Here is a 15000-nt window from a genome sequence, read left to right on the forward strand (position 1 = left end):
CGACGACGGAGGGAAAGTAAAGAAGGTTACGCCATCTTGTACTGAAAAGAAAATATGAGCAAGTCGCGCGCGAGAAATCGTCTGTCGACCCCTCTCGGCTTCGATCCGCAGCAACCCCTATCCACCCTCGTTCGTTGTAAATTCGGGTAAGGGAATAGAGTAGAACGTATTGTTAAGGATGTGTGTGTGTGTGTGAGAGATAGAGAGAGAAAGAGAGAGCGCACAACATACACACACCTATACACGACGATACATATCTTCAAGTATAATAATTAAATGTAAGAAAGATTATATAACTTATAGTATAGAGAGACAGAGAGAGAGAGAGAGAGAGAAAGAGTAAAATGGGAAGTTGAAAAAAAGAGATGATAATTTAATTATAGGAGGAATATATCGATGCATATATATAGTTAGATAAATATATAGATATATACATATATATATATATATATATATATAGAGAGAGAGAGAGAGAGAGAAAGAGAGAGAGAGAGAGAAAGAAAAAAGAATAGAGAGAGAAAGAAAGAGATACGATCGTTGTTGCTTCATTTAAGTCTATTTACTATATTATTGATTATATTCTATTAAATAGGTATATATATATTCGAAGATAATTGGATTAATATTATTGTCATTAATAATTTTTTTTTATTGCGTCATACTTTTATTATATAAATATTGATTAATAGTATTATTATTATTATTATATTATTATTATTATTATTATACATATATAATATTGGTCTATATATATATAGTATATATATATATTTTGATGTATTTAGTTCTCTTGTTTGTGCGTAGTAAGTCTCAGACAGTATCGAATTTTGCGAGGGACATTCTTCAAGGAAAAACGACCGATGAGCTTTCAATGGGATTGTTTTACTCTTGTTAATTTTCCTTTCGCTTCCGTTCGCGCCCTCATCTCGTCCGTTTCTCGTTCGATATTTAGCGTTTTATATTAGGCGCGAAGCAAAAGATTAACGCTTCTCTCACCCTCGTGCCCCCGTCTTATTTCTTTTTCGATCACTTTTCCCTCTCCATCCTTCTTTCGTTTTCGTGGCTTGTACGAGCTATCGGCCGATGACGATGGATAGTGATCGGATCACATGAGTGAGAAAAACGCGTTTCAGTATCTCTAATATATATATATTATTCTATGTAGACACACACACACACACACACGTATAAAAAATATATAAGCATACACAAACACACACACACACACACTATACGTACGTATTTCTACATCGCGGCTAAAAAAGAGACCGCTCGTGAATTTGAAATGAATGTATATAGCACAGCTTGTGGAACAAATGATTACTATGATTCTAATTAATAACGTTATTTTTACATTTTATATTACGAGCGTCGTCGCGACTTATCAGGCTGCTACTCGTGTAACTCTCGCCGGAGATTTAAGAGGAGTGTGTGTACTCCGGGTTTATATATCTTTCTTCTTTTTATTTTTTTATTACTTAATATATATCTACTTAATTAATTTTCTTAAAGAACGAAAGAAATCGTAGCTGTGCGTCCGCCCGGTGGGCGTCTGTATCTCCTAGACTGCATACGTATTATTTAATAATCACCCGCGTATACGGAATGCGTGTCTTTTTTTTTTTTTTTTTTTTTTCTCGGGCGACACGCGTCCCGCCGATAATCTCGCATCGTTCTCGTCGACGACGTCGTCGTCGTCGTTTCGTCATCGTCATCGTCATCGTCATCTGAACTACGATAGGACAAGGTTGACGATTCGTGATCGCGGATGGACCGATGTCACGCAGCTATAGACGTTTAGCGCTCTCAGCCCACAAACTCGATCTCAAAGAAAAGAAAAGGAACTGTTCTTTCATTTTTTGAAGCTCTCTCTTTCTCGGTTCGCATACTTCTTTCGTCATGTGATTTCGCGCGCGCGTTTTAATCGACCCGTAAATTTTTCTCTTTACGTTTACGTCTCTTCATTCCTTTCCTTGCATCTCGCTTCATTCGTTTGACGTTTTTCTCGTCGATTTTAGATCAATATTTGTCGTTTTTTTTTGTTGTTTTACATCTTTAAAGAAATATATAAGTTAATTATTGCGAGGAAAAAGACAGGGGGTTGCACTCTTTTCTCAAATTCTACGGATGCAAAGAGTTTCTGAAGGTAATAGGCTGTGTGGAAATGTCAAGAATTAGTGAACTTTTGTGACACGCGATCCGAGGGAGGCAACCGCCCTGAGACTAGAGGAATCAGTATTTCAGAAAAATATATATGTGTATATATATAAATATATATATATATATATATATATATACACACTATATATATATATATTATTAATATTATCATAATTGATATATTCTTATTGCCGTATACAACTAAAGATTAAAGATATCTGAGCCTTGTTCTCCTCCGACAAGTGAATATAAATGAGAGGGAGAAATTATGTTACACTGAATATAGTCGTGCGAAAGAAAATCAGATTGTCGATTTTATTATAGTGAGATATTAGATTTGATTATAGTGAGAAAAAAAAATGGATCATGGAGAGAAAACTAAAGGCAAGTGTTACGGTATTTTAGACTGAAAAATTTAAAAGACAAACACTTGAAAAAGGAAGCAAAGGAGGAGGAAAATTAAAATAGAAAATATAATTTTAGTTGATAGAGAATGAGAGAAAATCTTGTGGCGTTTTTTAAAATTATCTTTAATTAATTATATATCGTACATGATTATATATATATATATATATATATATATATATATATATATATATATGTATATATATATGTATGTATATATATATATATATACACACGCATTATTGTAGTTATCGCATTATTATGATTACGATATTATTATATTATTATATATCATATATATTGAATGTTGTGCTCAGTGTTTTTTTCGCGGCCCCTGCAATGAGACGATGCGGGGTTCGATGGGAGGGAGAGAGAATGAAGATCTTTATCAGAGAGAGATTCTTAATATATGTAACGAAGATATTTTATGTTCGATGTTTTTTTTTTTTTTTTATTAATTTCATTATATTTATCATTTATATTTGTATTACTATTATTGTGCTAGTATACCCGTTTCGCTTTCCGCGCTGTGCTTTTTTGTTGCTGCTCTCCTCTCTCTTTTCGCTTTCTCTTTTCTTGTTCCGCGATATATCTTGATTCTCTATTTGTCTTTTCTTTTCGAATTTCCCTGGCGACGGAAGGTCGCGACATCGATCAAATATCCGTCGATCGATTCATCGCGGCTGGATCAGAGAAGGGAGAGAAACGCACTATCGTAAATAAAATCGTCTGGGCATTAATCGCAAATTGCGAAACTAAGACGTATCGCTTTTCTTTCCTTCTTCGTTGGGGTTATCGAGAGAAAGAGGAAGAGAGAGAGAGAGAGAGAGAGAGGGAGGGAGGGAGGGAGGGAAGGAGGGAGGGAGAGCGGGTTTCGTCGCGACGTTACAGTGTCCAACGACGCCGTCACTCGCTCCGATGATAGCTATAAAATCACAATCCTCCTTTTTAATAATGTTAACTAAAACAGCAATAATCAGCCGCGACGTCAGGTTGCACTGTGACGATAGAGCGACGTGCACCGGCTTCTCCGTATTTCGTCTCTCATGTTCCCGATGTTTTACTCCCCCGCGGTCGTGTATAGCGTACATATATGATATAGGGCGACTCTTTGTTGTCCAATGTCCCTGATTATCTCCAAATTAATTAGACGGACAGGATATACACGCGAGCGCGCGAAATTTAGCGACATTTCTCCTTCGCGACGCGAAATGTACATTGTATATATATATATTTACGCGAAATGATGATATTAATTAAATAATTTTCGTAATTTTATTCCCTATCTCGGATCCGTTGTGAACGAAACGAAACATACACACGCTCGTACAATCGCAGCAAAATACGACATGTATGTATACTGATTATAATTATGAGACTACTACCATTATTTTCGGATAATTAGAACCCTAGAAGCCACGAGCGCGAGGGTAAATGCGAAGATAAACACGCGAGAATTATTTTTTAGAATACTATATATTCAAATCAATACAAAAGAGAGAGAGAGAGAGAGAGAGAGAATGAATGAATGAGTGAAAGCGACGAAAGAAATAGCGAGCGAAAGAAAAAAATAAGCGAAACAAATTAGAAGCAGTAAGTTTATTATTTTCTATATTTTTTTATGTAATTTTGTGGACACACGATAATATATTACATTATTATTATTAATATTATTATTATTATATTATTATGAATATTTTAATATATAATATGATTTTTATATACAATGTGTACTTATGTTTTCTTTCCTGTGTTCTTGTCCGGTTGTTTGTATTTGGTTAATCAGTTATTACTTTTTGAGGTACTTGATTACCGGTTCTCCGTTGAAGGGATTGAATAATGTAATACTGAAACAAAATCAAACACGTCATGCAACCGACTATCCTAATTAATCATATATATATATATATATATATGTTTTATTATTACAGTTATTATATTTATTATTGTCTTTTTACGGTGTATTTTAATTATTATTATTATTATTATTATTATTATCATCAATACAATATACAGAGTGTCCCATAACACTACTCTGTCACAAAATCTCTTTTGATAAAAACTCGAAAATTATCTTTCTTAGTTCCCAATACCCTAATAACGAATATAATTTATCTATGCTTGTGTTTTCTCTGATGTTTTATAGTTGAAAGTAAATAGAAGAGTACTTTTGGGACAGTCTGTGTACATTTTTGTGACCAACCGTTTACAAAAGAAATGCTTATATCTATAATGAAATTCTATCCGATTATCTTATCGTAACGCATATTTTTTAACAGATATATTTTCTTGAATTATACTTTATGTTTATATATATAGCACATAGATATATATATATATATATATATATATATATATATATATATATCTATGTGAGACGGTGAATATTATTAAAAAACGGTGCAATATATATATATATATATTGCACCGTTTTTTAATAATATTCGCCGTCTTACCGAGTCAATGACGCCGGATGTCGTTTTACAAACACACACACACATAAACACACATTATCGATATATCTATATATTGCTCTATCATCAAAACGTTTATTTTTATACGATACACAAATTACACGCGCTTCATTCATTGTAACGGCGAACTGCATAGACTGCATTCTATTTCGATATTCGAATGCGAATGGTGATTCGCGAACTATTTGAACGACGAACAAAATGGAAAAGATTGCCGTTTAATATATACATATATATATATATATATATATATATATATATATATATATGTAAGATTCTTATACACGTACACGTACACACACACGCAAAACCCGAACCAAAAATATTTTATTAAAAAGAAGGATACGAGTCTCTAGAGAGGAACGACGCACACACTTGCATATATCTATTTACTGGAAACAGATTTAATAAAATGTTACGTGATTTTTATACATTAATATACTTAATTTTTCTCATTGTTTTTCTGCGTCTCGCGTTATCCATATCTTTGTTCATCGTTATCCATTCTTTTGTTCTACCTCGTCCTTGTCACTTTTCGGTCCTCGCTATTTTATATAGACTTATATCTTTCTGTATCAAATATTTTTATTTGTATATTTGCATTTATTTTACGCTACATAAATTCATATATATATATATATATATATATATATGTATATATATTAAATTGTCAATGTGGTTTCCAAGAATACGATAAGCTGCTCGGCTGGTTACTCGGGCGTGTATAATTCTATCAAAATGTTGCGACTTCTTTGGGGCTGGAATTAACCCTGGTTCCTCGCTTCGTGATCCCGTTACTGACGGTCGCGTGTCGAACCCCGACCGGCCGGCGTGATATTATTACAGTACGCAGGAGCGTGCCACGAAAATCTGTCTCGTCGGCCCCCTGGGCGTCTCGGGCGCGCAAGGGGCTGTTGCCCGTTGGGATGGCAACGTCGCATTGCAGCGTTGGGGTTGCGGTCGATGCCGTTCTGGTGATGGTGGCCGAGGTTACCGCTTCACGGCTTGACGCTCTCTCTCTCCTATTCTGTGGATATCGAGATTATTAGCTCTCGGGGAGAGCTTTTTCACCTCATTTTCTTCTTTCGTTCTCCCTTCAGCTACCTCTCGGTCTGATTTTTCTTGCCAATTAACCGACAACGTGTTTTCTTCTACCTCCGTTTCTTCAATTTCTTCCTCAAAGCTCGCGATGACTGGTCGAGAATAATATTTCGGGGGTGGTGGTTAGGTTTTTTTTTTTTTTTTTTTTCTACGTCACTGATAACGTGATAGCGCGCAGCTTATATGCGTTTACATCATCGTGAGGTTCTACTACGCTGCATCAGCTCGCGTGATATACGACGAGCAGTCACCGGTGCGCTTCCTCTTTCTCTCTTTGCCGTTTCAACCCCCGCAACTTGGCGCGCGCTCTCTCGCCAGCCTCTATTGCTCCGCAGTAGATCGATAGCGGGAACGGTGCTGGTCTCTCTCTCTCTCTCTCTCTCTCTTTCTCTCTCTCTCTCTCTCGCACGACTCGTGCACTGATGTATGTTATAGACCGGCATACGTCGTGTCGTTGGAAAATCGCAGTGAACGCTCTATCGTAAGGGATTGAAAGAGAGCGCGTGAGGGTGAGGCGTTGGAAAGAGGGAAAAAGAGAGAGAGACACAAAGAGAGAGAGAGAGAGAGAGAGGGAAAGCAGTCGCTTCGAGACCGATTCCAGAGACGTAGCTTGTTTTGGCTGTGCCACGTCTCTTTACATTGATCTCCATGAAATTGGATAAAAAATCGTTTAACTATTACGGTTCTTCTTCATGTATAGACCTTGGAGGCAGATGCATAGTAGAAATTACATGAAATCCCGAGCAAAGTTCGTTTGTCATTCGTATTCGGGGCATCCGATTATTAATTCACATTTATTTAAAGTCGACTCGTGGTCCATTTGAATATCGAAGGAGAGTCTTGTATCTCGCGCAAATTTAACTTGCAACCAGCCGAATCAATCGACCGAATTTCTCGTTTGCGAAACAGTGCTCTCTCTCTCTCTCTCTCTCTCTCTCTCTCTCTCTCTCGCTTGACATTTCCCTAATTACGACGGTTTCGTCCCGAACAATTAGAGTTGCGCCGAGGAGAAAGCTTGTCCGACTCTACGGTGACGATATTCGAGAACAACTTCAAATATTCCACGACGCTTTGCAGGGATCTTTATCGATCGATATCCCTCGTTTTCTTTTGAAAGTTCCTCGGGATAGGAGAGGGGTGTATAAAGCGCTTTGACAACAGTGGCTTAGGAACTTGGGGCGAGAAGAAAATCCAGTCTTCTGCCGGATAAAACGCAAAAAATGTATAACGCGAACTTTTGCTCTCTTCCGGCATGAAATTTTCCTACTGTTTCACGCACCTGTCAATTCCTTTTTCTTTATCCTTTAATAGCGTTTTCACGCTGCTTTTCTTTCTTCGTTTCTCTCTCTCTCTCTCTCTCTCTCTCTCTCTCTCTCTGTCTGCACTGCGTCGCCCCTCCGACACTCTTTCTCTCTCCTCTCTCGGTCGATAGCTCGTAGGGGTCGCGGAGACGCGGCGACGCCCTGCCCGTCCATCCCCTTACGACTTGCCATCAGGGGGTCTCAACCTTGATCAAAATATTTTGTGATCTCATTGCCGGAGAGAGACAGCCGTAACGGTCGCACGACGGTTGCAGCTGGCTCGGCACCACCGCTATTCGTTTATATTATTGATTATCTCGACGACTCATACGGAATAAACACGCGACGACACACCGCTCTGCCGATCACGAGGCTTTCAAACCCGCCATTTATTTTATCAATATAAAAAGGCGGATATTGTGCAATACCGGATACTTTTATCGCTTCTGGTTCCTTCGGTTTCTTTCTCCGACTTAATTTTATAATTGTCGCATTTCGAACAATAAGTCTTGTGTCGATCGGTTCGTTTTTAAACGGCAATATTATGTGAACACGGATCGATAGGGTGAATATAAACAGCCAGTTGATTGTTTTTTTATATCCTTGAGATGTACAGGAGTAGCTCGTTAGTTAGACAGGCTTCGATAGTTTTCAAGACGAGCTGTCGATATTTCTTGTTTTATATTTGCATGAATTTTAAATTTTTCTTTTCTTCTACCTTGACGAGACTAATAGATTACGTAGACAGCTAGGAATACTATAATGTATTTCAAAATACATTTTAAGGATGAGGCGTGTCGTATGTATACGACGTTCGATAATAGATATCTGTCGCCAGTGATTCTCAGTTGTTATGTGTAGTATGATAGGATGCAACGCATTTGCAAGCGTAACATAATAATGCGATTATCAATAATAATATGTACAAACATTTTTATGCCATGCTCATCGTATTGCAATACACATTGCGTCTCAATCAATCCGTATTTTCTCTAATTAAGACTGTTATAAAACGAAAAATGATATTCACATGGATATTCTATACCAATTACCTGGTTAATTCAGTATATAGTAAAAAAGAACGAAACTTTTGTTAAATTAATCGATTGCGTCACTATACTGCATTTATTTTGCACGAGAGAAAAGGACATTGTGGAAAATGTGGTAGCTTCGACGGAATAGAGGCTTCCCATCGTTTAGTTGTAAACGGACGATATGCATATATATTTACGAGCATTATTAGATATAAAATATATATCTTAGTTTTCCCGAATACACAATTCATTTCATTCTTAGAGAACAATCGCGCGTGGTTTTAGAGCCAAAAAAAAAAAAAAAGACGAAAAATGGCAGTGCGGCCAGAGATATCTGAAAGGTGCGAGAAAATTATAATACATAGGACTATAAGAGCGAATATAAATATAAAGATATATAAATTATATATAAATAACACACACATATGATGTATGTGCATTCTAAGGCGCGTATTGTATAGATATTTATATATTATATAATATATATGATACACATATTATATATATTATTATATAGCATAGAGTCATGACCTCTCTGGTAAGAATGGGGGTTTTTTCTATTTTATTATGATAACAATTCTTAGGTGGGGTAGAGCATTTTATCTATATGACACGTTTCGATGAGAAGACGAAAAATGAAAATTATTCCTTATATATATATATATATATCTATCCATATTATTATTGTATTTGTCGATTATAAAAATGTACATGCATACATACATATGTACATACTCGTACACACATGCGTATACACATAATATATATAAAATAATAATATTATATATATATATATATATATATATATATATATTTACACATAACATGGACGTTGAAAAAATGTCACGTAAAATTTTAAAGGGTGCTATCGCAATTTTGCGAAATTGCGATTGCATCGTGCGATAATTAAAAAAAAATAATATATATGTATATATATATATATATGTATATATGAAAAAGAATACAGGTGTGTACGAGTATTGAGAAAAATATTTAGCAAAGGAGAGAGAAAAGAAGAGAGAAACGGAGAGAAAAAAATTTATAGAGAAAAAGCAGCCGTATAACGGCTATAGCACACGCGGAAGCACAAAAAAAAAAAAACACAGAAGAAACGATTATTAAACAAAACCAAATAAAAATCGTGGAGAGTATGAAAGATGAAACACTTGGAGAATAATGATAAAGAATAATTAATTTTGTACTTTTTCGTGCGCGTTGCGAAATGCTCAAACAAAAAAAAAGAAGAGATATCTTATCTAACGTAATTAAAATAAAAAAAAAACTGGTGCGCGTATGGCTGATATATATTTGGACGCACGATTCGTGTTGGGGCTCAATGAAAGAGAATACGATACTCGGCGTTAAAGCGTCTCTCGATAAATAAAGATGAACTACAATGTTGCGAATGATGAAATTGCAATTGATTATGCGTCACGATTAGCATTTCGAAATAGCTTACGGCCGGCGTGCCGTGAATTCGACGATACCTTCCGTAATCTCGGGAGAGATATCGCTTGAGTTACAATTGTGAAGTATCCGATACGTACAATTAATCGCAATAAGCTCGTGAGAGGCAGCTCAAGATGGGAATTTGAACAATAGCACAAATGGAAAGAACGAGAGAGAGAGAGAGAGAGAGAGAGAGAGAGAGAGAGAGAAAAGAATGGATTTTTGTTTCATTCGATAATACAGAGTGATACGAATTTTATGGATGCGACACGCACAAAATACTATATATATGTTTGAGACAGAAAATGTGTTGGAAATCATCCGAGAATTTCTTTTTACGATAGTTTCTGGAGCACGCCGACCATTGTCTCGCTCTTACGCCGAAGATCGAGAGAATACGAACGGAACGGAGATCGAGAGAGAATAATATAAATAGAGAGAAAGCAAAAATATGAATTGTGCGACGAACGAGAGAACGGTAGAGGAGAAGAACTGGCGGGAAAGAAAAAAAATTTATTGATACAAAATATTAATACCTAAATGCCCGGTTTATTTTTATATTTATTTTTCGATCTCTATGAAACGTTATAAAAGTTTAAAATGATATTTAAATCTAAATATATATATATGACGATAAATATTATATACTTATGCGCTCTGTGTATGATACATAAAAATATATATATATATATATATATATACATATATATATATATATATATATATATATATATATATATTGTAATAATGGATGATTATATATATAATTATTGTGTCGACGAGATGGCGCATCGTATTTGCAGGTTGTACGATGCATTATTACAGATTGATATTATTATCCACGTAAAATCTCCGCGCCTCGTCCCTTTCCCCATGAACCCTGTCACGTAAAACTTGAGGCTCTCCACAAGTTTACCGCAATTTAATTACCTCCTTTCCCCGATTCCCTTAAGACTCCAAGTACGAATTATACAAACATCGATTCGCCCGTGTAACATCCTCGACGTATATATATATATAAAAGTTAAATAAATCCTAGTTTTGGCGTAAAAAAATACAGGTACCATAAACATCGTATATATATATATATATATATATATATATATATATATATACATATATATTTATATCAATGTAGTATATGTTAGCCTTTAACGGCGACAAGTAAGATGGGACACCATAGATTTTTAATTAATGTAATAACTATTGCGGGACGTTTTTTCTCCAATGTGTGGTCGACTGACGCGGTCATCGTAGCAATGAGGACACGTGGCAAAATTTTCTGAGAAATTATTATCAAAATATAAATCAGTTTCGATGGATCTGACAATATTTGAGATGCGATAGCACAACGCAAACGGGGCCGATCATTCAAACATGCGAGAGCATAATCGGAGAGATATCTGAGTACAAACAAACGCGAAATAAATATCCTCCCGTACGATCGGACTTAATTTTTCGTATCTCACTTGACGTTTTCATCGAAATCTTAAAGAAATGCGAGAGGGTGAAAATGTGGACGCATAAAGAGAAAGAGAGATGTTATATGACTACGACAGTCGACTTCGGCGTCCTTTGAGCGCACCATTAAGCGATAATTAAAGAAATATACGATGGAAGAAAAAGAAATCACATACTGCCCAATGCTCCTATAGCCTAGTTACTTAAATACAGCTGAATGTGTGAGAATGTTAAATCGACGAGAATCGAGTGTGACATAGTCACCCGCAAGGGGCAAGAGCCTCGTAGAGGAAGAAAAAAAAAAAGGATATAACTATAAATCTATTATATTTCATATATAGTCGACTATAGAGCCACCGGAAGATATCTCATTGTCGGTCGTGTTGTGTGTACTGTCTTATCGCAATGTGTATGTATGTGTGTGTATGTGCGTGTGTGGGTGTAACATGAGAAAAAAAAAAGGGAAAGAGTGATGCGAAAACGAAGAGCAAGAATAACGATAATCGCGAGGTAAAAAACAATAAGAATCGGCGTTCCAACGTCATAGATCTCTATCATCTTTGAATCACTCATTCGTTCACTCACTCATTTCGCGTTTGATTGCCTAAAACAATAATGGCTAAAACGCAATAGACTATATCTTATGTAGATATAAATTATATAAATTCATACATACATATATACACACATATAGTTATATTATATATTATACATATGCAAGATGCGTATCCCAGGTTCCTCGAATTTTTTTTTTCTTGTTTTGTTTTGCGAAGTCCTTTGACAAATTTGGAGTTGAATTTTTCCGACAATTACGCTGGACACTATTTTTTTCACAATTTTTTATTATGTTTCAATTTGTTTGTTTTCAAGATAAAATTTATTTAAAATTAACCAAAAATTAAAATTTTATTATCTTTTCATATTTTGATTTAATTTATGAAAAAAACTCAGATTTATACGAAAATCTTATTATTGTCCGATATCTTTATGAAGATAAAAATTTATTTCGAGTTGCTCAAAGAATTCAGGATGAAAACAAGTAGTAGAAACCGGAGCATCCTGTATATACATATTTAACGTTATCCTGTACATATATATATTTATTAATATGCATATAAATAAATAAATAAATAAATATATGTATATATATTTATTTATTTATAATAACAATACTTTACGATATCGTATAGCTTTCTGACTGATTACCCATAACGTGAGAAAACGAAAAAAAAAAAAAAGATCGCAGGAGAGATACAACACAAACAGAAAGTAGGTACACTATTAGGCCCCACACACAGTGCAACAACACTCCGTGAAATATACTCGACGGTGCAACCACCGTTGTGTCGAACCAAATAACGTTGCGTGTACACCCGGCCCCTTCCCGTTCATCTCGCGGTCACCGAAATCCGCGAAATTCCGCGCCGCAGAATCCCAATCGCCAAGATCCTTTTAGGTCGCGTATAACTGTAATAACGTAACGTCGATCCGCGAAGACACGTCATCGGCAGTAAGGAAGCGCGTCCTATAAAAACAGAATAACTTAAGTACAGTCTTGCGTGTGCTACTCTCTCAAAGAGAAAAAAAAAAAAAAAAAAAAGAAAAAAAGAAAAAGAAAAGAAACGAAAGAAAAGAAAAGCTCTGTTCTCACACTAGCGGGACAATTCGTTGGCATCGTTCGAATCATTTGACGCGTCCGGACCAATGTCGAAGAAGTATTATTTAACGATAGGTTTTCAATAGCCAAAGTGCGCTGAAATAATAATATATATATTTTTGTAAAGACACTATAGAATACAACGTCAGACGATATAAGGATAACTAATAATAATTCAGTGTTAATGGTGATTCGTTCAGCGATTTGTTGGAAGAATGAAACGCGAAAGGAGAAAATATACAAAAGGGACAGGGATAGAGAAAAAAAAAGACGAGAGGCGAAAGGGATGAAGGGATAAATATATTCCCAAGCATGATCCTCGAATGCGATACCGAGCAAACGGACGGAAAATCATCATGATTGCCGATAGTCAGTTGGCACGTGGATTCGGAGCGGATCCAATTAAAGTATCGACGTTTAATGAACGCCTGAGGGGGCTCCGTTGTTGACACATGCGATGCACGTGGTAACGAGTACACGTCGTCGGGCGGGAATTTTCGCGATACGTCTCGCGGCGAAAGGAGTGAAATATTTGCGGAATTTTCGGAAGCACCACCGACGACGATGACTCGATCATCCTTTGTCATTGTCGCAAGGTGGACGATGTGGCAAATCGACGTTTTGGTAATACATCTTATCTAATCCCGTCGTGCCACGGACATTCCCGTGCTAGGGTTCTGACGCGCGCGCGAGTGGATGTGACGCACAATCTCTCGAGGATTTATCATTAGAACACCTCCACTTGCGTTTCCGCGTTTCCTCTGCACAATGAGTGATTAAGGCCTAAAAAAAAGATTGAGAGAAAGAGAGAGAGAGAGAGAGAGAGAGAGAGAGAAAGAGAGACACAATGCGTGCGTGCACACTCACGCGACATCACATCACTCACGTACATCAAGCACAGGCATTCGACACGTATACATATACACACAGAGTTACTACACACACGTTTATATTAGCATACAGAAATATAGCTATAACACATATGACAGAAATAAATAAATAAATATATATATATATATAAACATAAATATATACTAATAGTATTTAATACACTAATAATCTATAATTTTTACGTATGTTATGTGATGTCATTGTCTACTAGTTATTATCTAACGATATCTTCCCCGTGTGAATATCCCTCAATGTCCCAGACGTCCGTAACCACTGCTCCCCCAATTTTCCCAATTACCCGTCCTGAAGAGACCCCCCCCCCCTCTCACTACACATAATCTGTACTATGTTTTCTCTCGGCTCTCCTAGATAAAGCCGGTGCGTCTTCAATACGGAATTACAAAGCAATAAAGTAAATGAAGCTATTTAAGAGGTGTACGCGAGGCGTGTGAATGGGAAGGACAAGAAGAAAAAAAAACTGATCCCTTCTATGAGAGTGAGTGATATGTACGTAATCGTCGCTCGCTCGATGGCGATAACGCGTGGGATTTCTCGTATCTTCTTCTTTCTCGCTATCTTCACCTTTATATTCTTTTTTTCTTATTCTTTCTCTTTCTCTCTCTTTTTCTCTCTTTTTTCTCTCTCTCTCTCTCTCTCTCTCGCTCTCTTTCTCTTTCCTTTTTCCTTACAACAGCGAAAAATTAATAAGCTTTTTCATCGAGCGCTTCTTCAGTTTTTTGTATTTGCAATTTCTTTCCTTTTCAAACTTTCTGTAGACAAGAATGATCAATGTAACAGACTGAGATTTTATCTTTAAGTATTTTTTTATTCTTGTCCTTCGAAAATTATGGTTAAATATTTTCGCGCGATAAATGCGTTGTTCTAATCATTAATTTTTCGCTTATCGTACTCGTGCGTTGTGCTGAAACATCATAAAAATTGCGCGTTTAAGTCTCTGCAAATATAGTGAGCAAAAAGGATTATTAAAGTTCTCTCAGAGAGATCAAAGTTCAATCGCGACTCTGAATCAGATAAGGATATCTAATCTCTTTTGCTACATAAATTCA

At 36.1% G+C, this 15000-nt stretch overlaps 1 protein-coding gene across 1 annotated transcript in view; it reads left to right on the plus strand.

Moving 5' to 3' along the window:
• LOC140666413 (RNA-binding protein MEX3B-like) overlaps window positions 1-4289 on the plus strand; it is a 42440-nt gene extending 38151 nt beyond the window's left edge. The window contains exon 2 of the mRNA XM_072893578.1: window positions 1-4289. This exon is cut by the window's left edge and continues 8146 nt beyond it. The gene's annotated coding sequence lies outside the window, so the exon portion shown is untranslated.
• Window positions 4290-15000: the final 10711 nt, after the last annotated feature.

The sequence above is a fragment of the Anoplolepis gracilipes genome, chromosome 5 (genome assembly GCF_047496725.1).
Source record: "Anoplolepis gracilipes chromosome 5, ASM4749672v1, whole genome shotgun sequence".
NCBI classification, from domain to species: Eukaryota; Metazoa; Arthropoda; class Insecta; order Hymenoptera; family Formicidae; genus Anoplolepis; species Anoplolepis gracilipes.